The sequence below is a fragment of the Puntigrus tetrazona genome, chromosome 21 (genome assembly GCF_018831695.1).
Source record: "Puntigrus tetrazona isolate hp1 chromosome 21, ASM1883169v1, whole genome shotgun sequence".
Classification (NCBI taxonomy): domain Eukaryota; kingdom Metazoa; phylum Chordata; class Actinopteri; order Cypriniformes; family Cyprinidae; genus Puntigrus; species Puntigrus tetrazona.
This window is the reverse complement of record NC_056719.1, coordinates 14,758,537-14,768,377: the sequence shown is the minus strand read 5'-3', so window position 1 is coordinate 14,768,377 and position 9,841 is coordinate 14,758,537.

The window sequence follows — 9,841 nt, the reverse complement described above, 5'->3', positions numbered from 1 at the left end:
TAAATAGAGAGATATATTACAGCAGTTAGAAGACACAAATATCAAATTCTTTTTCAGTCATCAGCCTTTGAATTAGAAACCTTAGGTTAAGCACGTATTATTAATGATTGCACTTTTATGATTGGCAACTAAATACAAATATTTTGCTCTCAGTCAAAATAGTACATCATTCCAGTTTGGTCACCAATATATTGATGGCAAACTGAACCTTGCATCAGAAGGCTCTGCCTTTATATACATTATATAAATACAACCTTATAAAAATTTAAAACTATCATGGTATTGAATTTGGATTACAATATTCATGGTATTTACATTGTACCTCTTGGTAATTCAAAGAACTGCCATAAGACATGTTATTAAAACGTTCCAAACTGACTTTAAATCTGTATTAGCGGTGGAGATTATTTACTGTCTTTTTTGGTATATTACATTATTATGCCAATAAATGGCAGCAGAGTGATTGTCCTAATGAGTCATTTAGTTATTCATTCAACTTTAGTTCAAAATAGCTCAAGTAATTGGCATGTGTATATATATATATATATATATATATATATATATATATATATATATATATATATATATATATGTGTGTGTGTGTGTGTGTGTAAATATATATATACCGTACTGCTGGCTCACTCCAAATGTACAAATTTGCTCACCGGTTATCATTTACTCATTCTTTGGACTATATTAGTTAAGGACGTGATTTAGCCATTTAACCAATACAGCTCTTGTCTTTATAAACGAATCACTGATTCATTCACTCTACCAATTGTTCCATGTCCATTGTCATTTGAGTCACTTCCAAGCCAAGTTCAACACTACAGATTTGCGTAAAAAACTTAAACATACTGCAAAACCTGCATTGAATTTTTCGTTTTTATTATTTTTTTTATCACTGTGCAAAATTTCAGTACATTTGATTAGGGATAGGAGGATGTTACACTTTGAATGGTTCAACGACCTTGCTGTTTTCTCAAATGAAAAGAGTGCCACAGAGAGTGTCTGAATGAAGAAAGTCGTATACATCTAGGATGCTTCGAAGGTGGCTAAACACAGCCTAATTCACATTTTTGGGTGAACCCTTTAATATTTAGCACAGAATTTGTGAATTGTAAGCCAAAAACTGACAACGAGGTTGAAGTTGCACCAAGTAATAACACAAAGTCGCTCTGTCTTTCAACTTCTGGCTCTGGAATCTGGGACAAAGCTCACCAAATGTCTCTGTCAAAACTTAATGGACATTTCCAGTACACCCTTCAACGAGAAGACGCAAAGCCTAACAACTGCAGCCAAAAACAACATCGCATCGCATTCAGGAAACACTGTGATCCTTCATAGCCCAAATACAAAATGGCAGAAAGGAGGCATCCTTGCAAAGTCTGTTAAACCTGCAGCACTTTGGCATCCTGATTCCATCAAGCTCGTCTTTGTGATGGACAGCGGACGGTTTCCTGATGTCGTCTCCAATTCAGGGTCCATTTCTCAAGAGCCTGCGTCATATTGCCTCCATGTGTGAATTCCAGCGAAACGCTGAGATTTTAGGGTTGAACTCAGACGGAGATGCCGTAAACGCATGGTATAAATAAATCATTAACCTGATGACAATCAAACAAGCTAGAAACATCGATTGTCTAGAGCGACAACAGACACAAGACGGCACTTAATGTCCTCGAAGTCTAGCACTCGAGGGAGCCGAGAGACCGCTGTGGGCAGGCAGATTTGAAGATTTGAGGACGTCAGGACACTCAGCAACCATTTGATCAGCTTAACTAAGAGGAGTGGCAGAGATTGACAGCTGAGGCTGTTTCGTGGCTGCAGATGAAGTATTCAGTAGTGGTGTGGCCGTCGGGAGGGGGTAAAGTGGTAAACAATGTCCACGGGAGGCACTTAGACGCGGACCCACCGACTGAGAAAGTGCTGTGGCATGTTGAAACCTGATGAGGTGCGAGATAGACGGCCCGTTGTCAGCTTATTCGACCGTCGCTTCGCTAAACTCTAGGTTTTTAGCACAGCATTGTTCTAATAGCGATTTTTTTGTCTTTGGACTGCTTTTGGGGTTCTGTGAGCGCCGTCGTTTTAGCTGAAACGTCATTGCATGCATAAGATGGGCATCGGGTTCACGGAAATTTGCATTGCTGTCTGTAAATGTCTGCGTGCGTAGATTCCGCGTAGACCCAGCTCTGAGATGTAACAATAATTACAGTATTTTTAAAGGATGTTCTTAAAAATAGGGCATGATTTATGATAAATAAATCACTTTCTTCTGACTGGCCAAGTCACAAATATCAAGATTATTACGTTGATACATTTTTAACCCCAGTTGTCAACTCAAACAGTTGTTTTTCTGATTTAAACCATTAAAACTGCATAAATGAATGCATTTAGGTTGAACGTATAATAAATATATAAATAAATACAAAATATATAAAACATATATAAATTAATTATATTTTCTATTATATTTAATACTGTCACTTTTTTTAATACATTACATTTGAAGGTGAAATCACAGTTTCACTTAGCTTTCTAAAAGCACACAGCAACTGTGCATCATGTGAATAAAACTGTGTGAATGATGATGTCCAGAGGTACTTCATACCCTAACTAAAATAAAAACCGCATATGTTAACTTACAGAGTGACTAAAACCATCAATATTTGTTTAAGCAATTTTTGGTATGTGTGTATTTCTGAATGAGAGGTTAAATTCCCCAACAGAGGGCACTATTACACCTCCAAATACACAATATTATGAGTCTTAGACTTCACATTGCTTTTAGGAAGCCCACCCTTTTTATCAGGTCTAAAAAAGAATAAAAAAAATTAAATGTCATCTATATTAGTTACACTTGCAGATATTGATTGTGAATCATATTCTTATATAATGATATTCACATTGTACTCCAAAGCATCAGAAAGCATTAAAGATGTACGTATGTAACTTACTATTGTTTCACACACACACACACACACACACACACACACACACACACACACACACGAAGTAATAAAAATATAAGAAAAAAATAAAATTTCATCATATGGATTAATGCAGTTTATACAACTGTAACTTTTGTTATGCGATGTTTTGCATAAAAACGTGGTTAGAAAAAAAACTCAAATTAAAAAGTGTATTTACATAAAAGTGCATGTGAAAAATGCCAAAGTTTAGAACTCTACAAGACACAGATTTTTGCATTTGCATTGCATTTTTAATAAACACAGGCAAGAAGAAACACAAACCCACACATACACAAACGCTTTCACAATATTTAAGACGATTGCTTCCATATGGCGCACGCATACGAAGAACAATGGGAAATTATGCATTGTTTTAAGTTTTTTCAGCTTTGTTTTGCTATAGTAGAGAGCAAAAGAAAATACTGCACCATGTCCGTGACCACGCACAGTGATTTGGACCGCATTTGCCATGGGAAACTCAGCTGAGTAAACAAGCTCTGTCCATTATCGTTCATAAAACCTGACAAATAGTTCTGGATCGCCAATCTTGTCCCAGCTTCAGGTCTGTAACCCTTTCAGAACCCACAGCCCAAGCCATTTTCAGCAAACACTTTTGTGTGAATAGCAAATCAAAATGAATAGCAAGTGTATTTAAAAACATGACATATATTCACATATACTTTGTATGTATATATATATATATATATATATATATATATATATATATATATATATATATATATATATATATATATATATATATATATATAAAGTGTTACTGTATTTAAATAAAATAAATTATATATAATATAAATTGTATTTAAAAATATGACATACAAGTCTCCAAGCATACTTATAAGTATAACTTTTGATACATAAAATATATATATATATATATATATATATATATTTTTTTTTTTTTTTTTTTTTTTTTTTATAGGAAAAGACTTCCATTTAAATGGTTGTTTTAGGGTTGACAATCTGTGCAAAATAAATAAATATATTTATTATTATATACTACATAACATTTTCCATTTTCCCACCAAATCATAATTTTTGTGCTGTGCGTAACAATCAGTGTTCATTCTCTGAAATAGTAAGATAAAATTTTTTTGAGCTTGATAGGTCGATAATATATATATATATATATATATATATATATATATATATATATATTCAACCAGAATCAAACACTGATAAAATTATTTTATAGTCTTTTTAATTCTGAAAGTCACGATTACATGCATAGAACAAAAAAGAAAATCAGTCTACATCGGTCACCTTTAAACCCATCCAAAAAAAATCTGCATCAGGAAATGGACACGTTTGTAGTTCATTGTTGCGGTTGTTAGTGCATGTTTTAGCCCTTCAGGGCAAACTGCCCACTGGACCGCTCAAGCGGCCCCCTGCGTGGCTTCATGCCAGCGTTTTGTTACAGTACCTCCAAGCTGGAAACAATTGTCACTGTTATGGACTGTTTACGCTGAATTACAATTGCTGTAATGTTCTTTAGCCCACTCAGATCCTTTGTCTGAACAGCTGCCCGCAGTTTAGCTTGCCACATAAAAAGCTGGCAGTGTTTTAAGGGTGGAGCGCTCTCTTTGACTTCTCAGTTTCTCATGTCGCTGCTCATTTCCAAGTTTGACTGATAAGCAGGCAAAGATATAATAAAAAGATGACCGTCAGCTTTACAGCGCTTGAAATGAACGCGTCGCCTGTGTTGGTCAACGAAGCAAAGGTCAATAGCTCAATAATGAGACGTTTTATAAATGCTTCATTTTGTGAGAACAGAATTGTCATTTTGGGGTGAACTATCCCTTTAAGCTGAGCATAAGAGGGAGGCTACTTCTTTATTAAGTGTGGCGGCATTTAGATTCAAAGGGTTATTTAAGGCGCAACCAACAAGAGGGAATGCATTCCAGAGCTGTTACCAAAATAAACTGGTAATGCAAAAATGAGCACTTTTTTTCACATTGCTAATCTGGTGTGTACTGGGACCTGTGCCCATGGGACGCGAAAACCCTTTTGAATTTATTGCTTCTTTTATCAGTCTTTTAAAGAGGTGAAAACTTTGTTTGTACAGAGAGGTTTGTGAATAAAGTGGAATCTTGTAAGCTAACACGTCTTTCCAGTTAGCTTGTTAGCTCTTTGTTTTCATACCCCACTTCAGCCTTTTGTTTAGCAAAACTGCTCCACTCTCAAGATCTTTGTTGTCATTTCTCTAGAAGTATGTGTAAAGATTTGTTCAGGGAACAGCAGAAAAAGCTATAAAATATTCCATAAAAAGCACTGTACTGTCTCTGGGAACTATGTACTCTTTTTTTTTTTGCCCCACAAAACACACGATGCAAACGGTCTGCCATAAGAATCTATTGGTTTAAACTCATTTTAAACAATTACAGTTATAAAAAGCATTTTACATCAAAATGAAAGTACTTTTTTAAAGCATGACGTCTCATTAAAACATGATTTTAAATGTGCTTGAACTACACTACAACATTAAATGGGACGTCAATAATAAGTGCACTTTGAAAAGTGTACTTAAGTGTGTTAAGGAAAACATACTCTTTCAAGTGGTCTCTTAATTCTGTAATATTATATTATCTGTAAGAACTGACTATTTTTTTCTCTAAATACATACTTTAATATGCAATTAATATGCAATGTTAATATGCTGGAGCGGTTCTAGATCGTTAGCATTAGATACAACGATACAAATTACCTTAATAAACAGAATTTTTACGGTGCGTATTTATTTATTTGCTTGATTTATTTAATTAGCCTATAAGAAATGCTTGGATCCGTTATACTGAAATGCATCCTATATTTTTTAGCCTAACCGTATACCTGAATACTCCTCGAGACAGACACTTTGATATCAATATGTTGTGTATTTGCTCATTTTCTCGAAAAAAGTGGATCAAAAATGGTAATTCAATATACGGTGTGGTATTTACACACATAACGTGACTTTGGCGTGCATATGAGACGCAATGGTTAAAACTAGAAGCGTGGTTTAGTTTTCGATAAACGAGCGAGAATAATAATCTTTCTCGAGGAACCAGCACTGGCCTGATCGTAGCTGATTATAGTTTTAGGAGGACCGATCAGCTCTCTGTCTGGAACCGAGCTTGCTAATACGCAGATGCACCGTGACGGATGCAAAGATACATCTTTACTTCCGGTATGATGCCACAATCACAAAAAAAGACATTTTTATAAACACCAAAATGTTAGATGAGATTTCAGGTCTGTCGTCAACCAAGTTAAAAATGGCAAGGGATCTAAGATAGAAGGTTTAAAGGAAGAAATAAGAGGAAACATCCAAAAGCAATTTGCTTAAAAACGAAAATGACAACTTTTAGTGGTTCTGGAGAGTCGAAGAACCTGACTCCAAAAGAAATACTGTGACCTTTTCCAGCCGGGTTGCCAAATCTCGCAGCTTTTTGGTTGGTTCTTTGAAGTTCAACTCCCATTGCGCAGAAGGAAAATGGAGAAAACCTACAGGATAGGTGCCCACCATCAGTGCTTGGCTTCGAGTCAAGGATGTTAGTCAGGTTTTTCTACACGGTTTTCCTCCAGAGATCAAAATAATGATATCACAGCTGACAGTTTCTAACGGTCTAAGAGCGGCCTGTACTCTGAATTTCATCATCCGAAACCTCAGAGGTGCCAACATAAGCTCTTCAGACAGCGAACCCTAAAAACCCGATCCCTTTCTGATCCAGTTGTAAAACGGTTCATTTGCTGCGTAAATATCGACAGTTTGACGTTTCTTTCACACAGGCTAATTCAAAAGCATTGACGGGAAACGTTAAACTTGTTGCGAAACTTGCGAGGGTGAGGTCATCGCAAAAGTATTCCTCCGTGACATAAATATGTCATAGGTTTTTTTCGAGCTCTGGCTAGATTAACATCAAAACATACAGAGTACAGAGAGCGTAGGAGACACCGGATTAAACCGAGAGGTCCGAACCGGGCAGTCGGAGAGTTTAAGTTCTTAAAACAACACTAGACTGTCAAAGCTGCTTCTCTCGCTGTTCTTAAAGAGTGCCGAAATCTTTGTTTTAAAACAGTAAACCCTTAGAGGGCTGATGTGACCCATAGCCCCGCTGGCATAAACAAATATTATGCCTTCGCCGGCCGGAGGCAGAGTCAGCCGCGTCCGAGAAAGGTGTTAATTGTTTTCAGGCTGTCATCTTTAAGAGCTGTTAAGATCAATTAAAGTCATCGCAGTGCGGTGAGCATGTGCTCGGCGAAACAACCCAGATCGAGTACGCCGCGCGTCTGGAATGCGAGCAGCAGATATAGATTAACCGTGCGAAAATCAGCACTGAGAGAACAGTTCAGGAGGAATGTACAAACCAATTTATTTTACAGCTTGAGCGAGAGTCGATAAAAAGGTTTATTGAAATATGTCAAGCAATGCGCGAAGGGCTAATAACTCAACTTTGAAAGGACGGCTCGCCCCAAAAAAAAGAAACTTCTCTCATTATTTATTTGCTCTTGTGTTGTTACAAACCCATATGACTTTCTTTCTTCTGAAGCAGATCGTCCAGCTGCTCTTTTCCACAAAAGAGAGACTTTTACTAGAATTGTTTCAAGCTTTGAACTTATTTATACTTATTCAAACGTCACACTGGCTTGCAGTGACGGAAATAAGCTCCAATGGTGCATGACACGATGACAAATTTTTACATGCCATGTTGTATGCATATGTGTTTCGATTCATTTTAAATACATTTTTGAATGGATTTAAATACCTTGTTTTTGCATATAAATGCATATAAATAGTATGCCAAATAAAAACAAAAACCTGTGGTATGTATATGCAAAAATGTACTTATAATATGATACAAACTTGTTTGGCGTGCATTTAATATGAAGTTTTCACATGCATATGATATGAAATTTGCTGGCGTGCATGCGAAATGCTGTTTTTGCGTACATATGATACGCAACTACCCCACAACCATAATTATATACTCATCACATAGCATATACGCGCAACATTTCATTTTTAAGGGGCATTGGAAATGTGCTATATTCATTAGCCTTGCCTATGCTGATGCATGAATAAGATTGCTTTAGCTTATATTTAAAACTCATAGAACAGTCTTTTTCAGTCAGGTGGCATTTAACATTTAAAGTGTGTTTAAAGTATAAAAAGCTTTACCGTTACCAATATTGACTCAAATTGATTGGAGCTTTTGGTTGCAGTATGCTTTCTTCACATGGAATGGAGCAAAGTGAACGTTCTTCCAAAATTCTCGAAACGAAAATCACAGATTTGGAACGATGCAGTTTTATTGAGCTTATTCCGATAAGGCTGATGGTGCCACTTCACGTACTAAAACAAGTAATATAATGAACATACATGATCTATAGCTAAATGTGGATGATTTTGAGGTTAGGATATGGGTAAACCAAACAGATCAAGGCGGATTTTAGTTCATTTAGACATCTTTATGGAGAAAGTCACTAAAAGCCAACATATTTAATCATATAGCACCACTACCTAAAGGAACGAAACACTAGAGACCCAGGAGAGAGGGTAATAGCTGGCTAAAATCCCCCTCATATATGCAGTGTCAGCAGACCAGACTCGATCCTGACTGCTGTGGAGCTGGGAAATGTGGTAAAGGGATTGACAAAGGCTATAATAAACAGTGAGAAGTTGGATAAATGCCCCAAGGCCTACCTTTTTGGCTTGTCCACCTGTCACTGTTAATAAATGTTGCAACACTGTGTCTGCAGGGTGATGAAAATTACATTAGCGGAGCTCATTTCAGATTTGGGATTGAATTCTGGTAATGTATGTGACTAGATTGACTCGACTTGCTTCGTGCTGTTTAACTGTGTAACGTAATATGATGCGGTTTGCTCATTTTAGGTCTGTTTTAATTCATAAAAGCTCACGGGGGAAGAAAAACTTCACTTCAAATAAAAGACCACACCACGGATCTATAAATGACTGCATTAATGCCTCACTCCTTCCTTTAAAAACCATTTCTTATTCAGGCTGTTTCCATGCCTGAACCCTTTAATTAAGAACCGGAAGCCAAATCCGTCTGTATTTTGTAGTTCTTCGTACAACAGTAAATGAACTTAATTGCTGAGTAAATTCGTTTCGGTAATTGCGCATTCATAGCAGAAATCTCAGATTTGTTTCATCCCACATGGAGATGTAATGTGAGGCTTAAAGGGTTAGCTCACCCCAAAATGAAAATTCTGTCATGCTTTAATGTTGATCCAGAAACATCTTGTACTTGGTGATATCACGCTCACTTTTCTGTTCCTGTCTATGCGGGGTCAGGTAGCTCTGTGATCTTGATTTGTGTCCCAAAGATGAACCAAGGTTTGGAACAACATGAAGGTGAGTAATCAATGACAGAATTGTCATTTTGGGGTGAAATAACCCTTTAAGTTCAATTCAAACATTCACTAACTAATCGCTTTTCCATTGAGCATCAGTGAGGAATATTTACACCATTTCTACAGTGGTAGAAATTTGGAGTCAAATATTCATTCAAGTTTTACCCGTCCGAACCGCAGAGCGTGAATTTTACATGCCGCGTTTGCGTGAGCTGTCCTGACCAATCAGACGCTTCCTTCGGTATCTCTCGGGGTGGTGAGGAGCGTGGAGGAGGAACCGAGTCCTGCCCCATCAACATTAATTGTCAGCAATCAGCCGAGGGAAAACTATTATCACTAATGCTCAGAGAAACCTGAGAAATCTGCACAGATGGGTGCTCGCACTCTCTCCACCTAACTGTGATGAATCCTGAGAGAGCTTTAGTCGATTAATGCTGTCGGTCCACAAACCGAGACAGCTTGTGCTCCTCCCCTGTTCCTTCAAGACTGATGGGGAG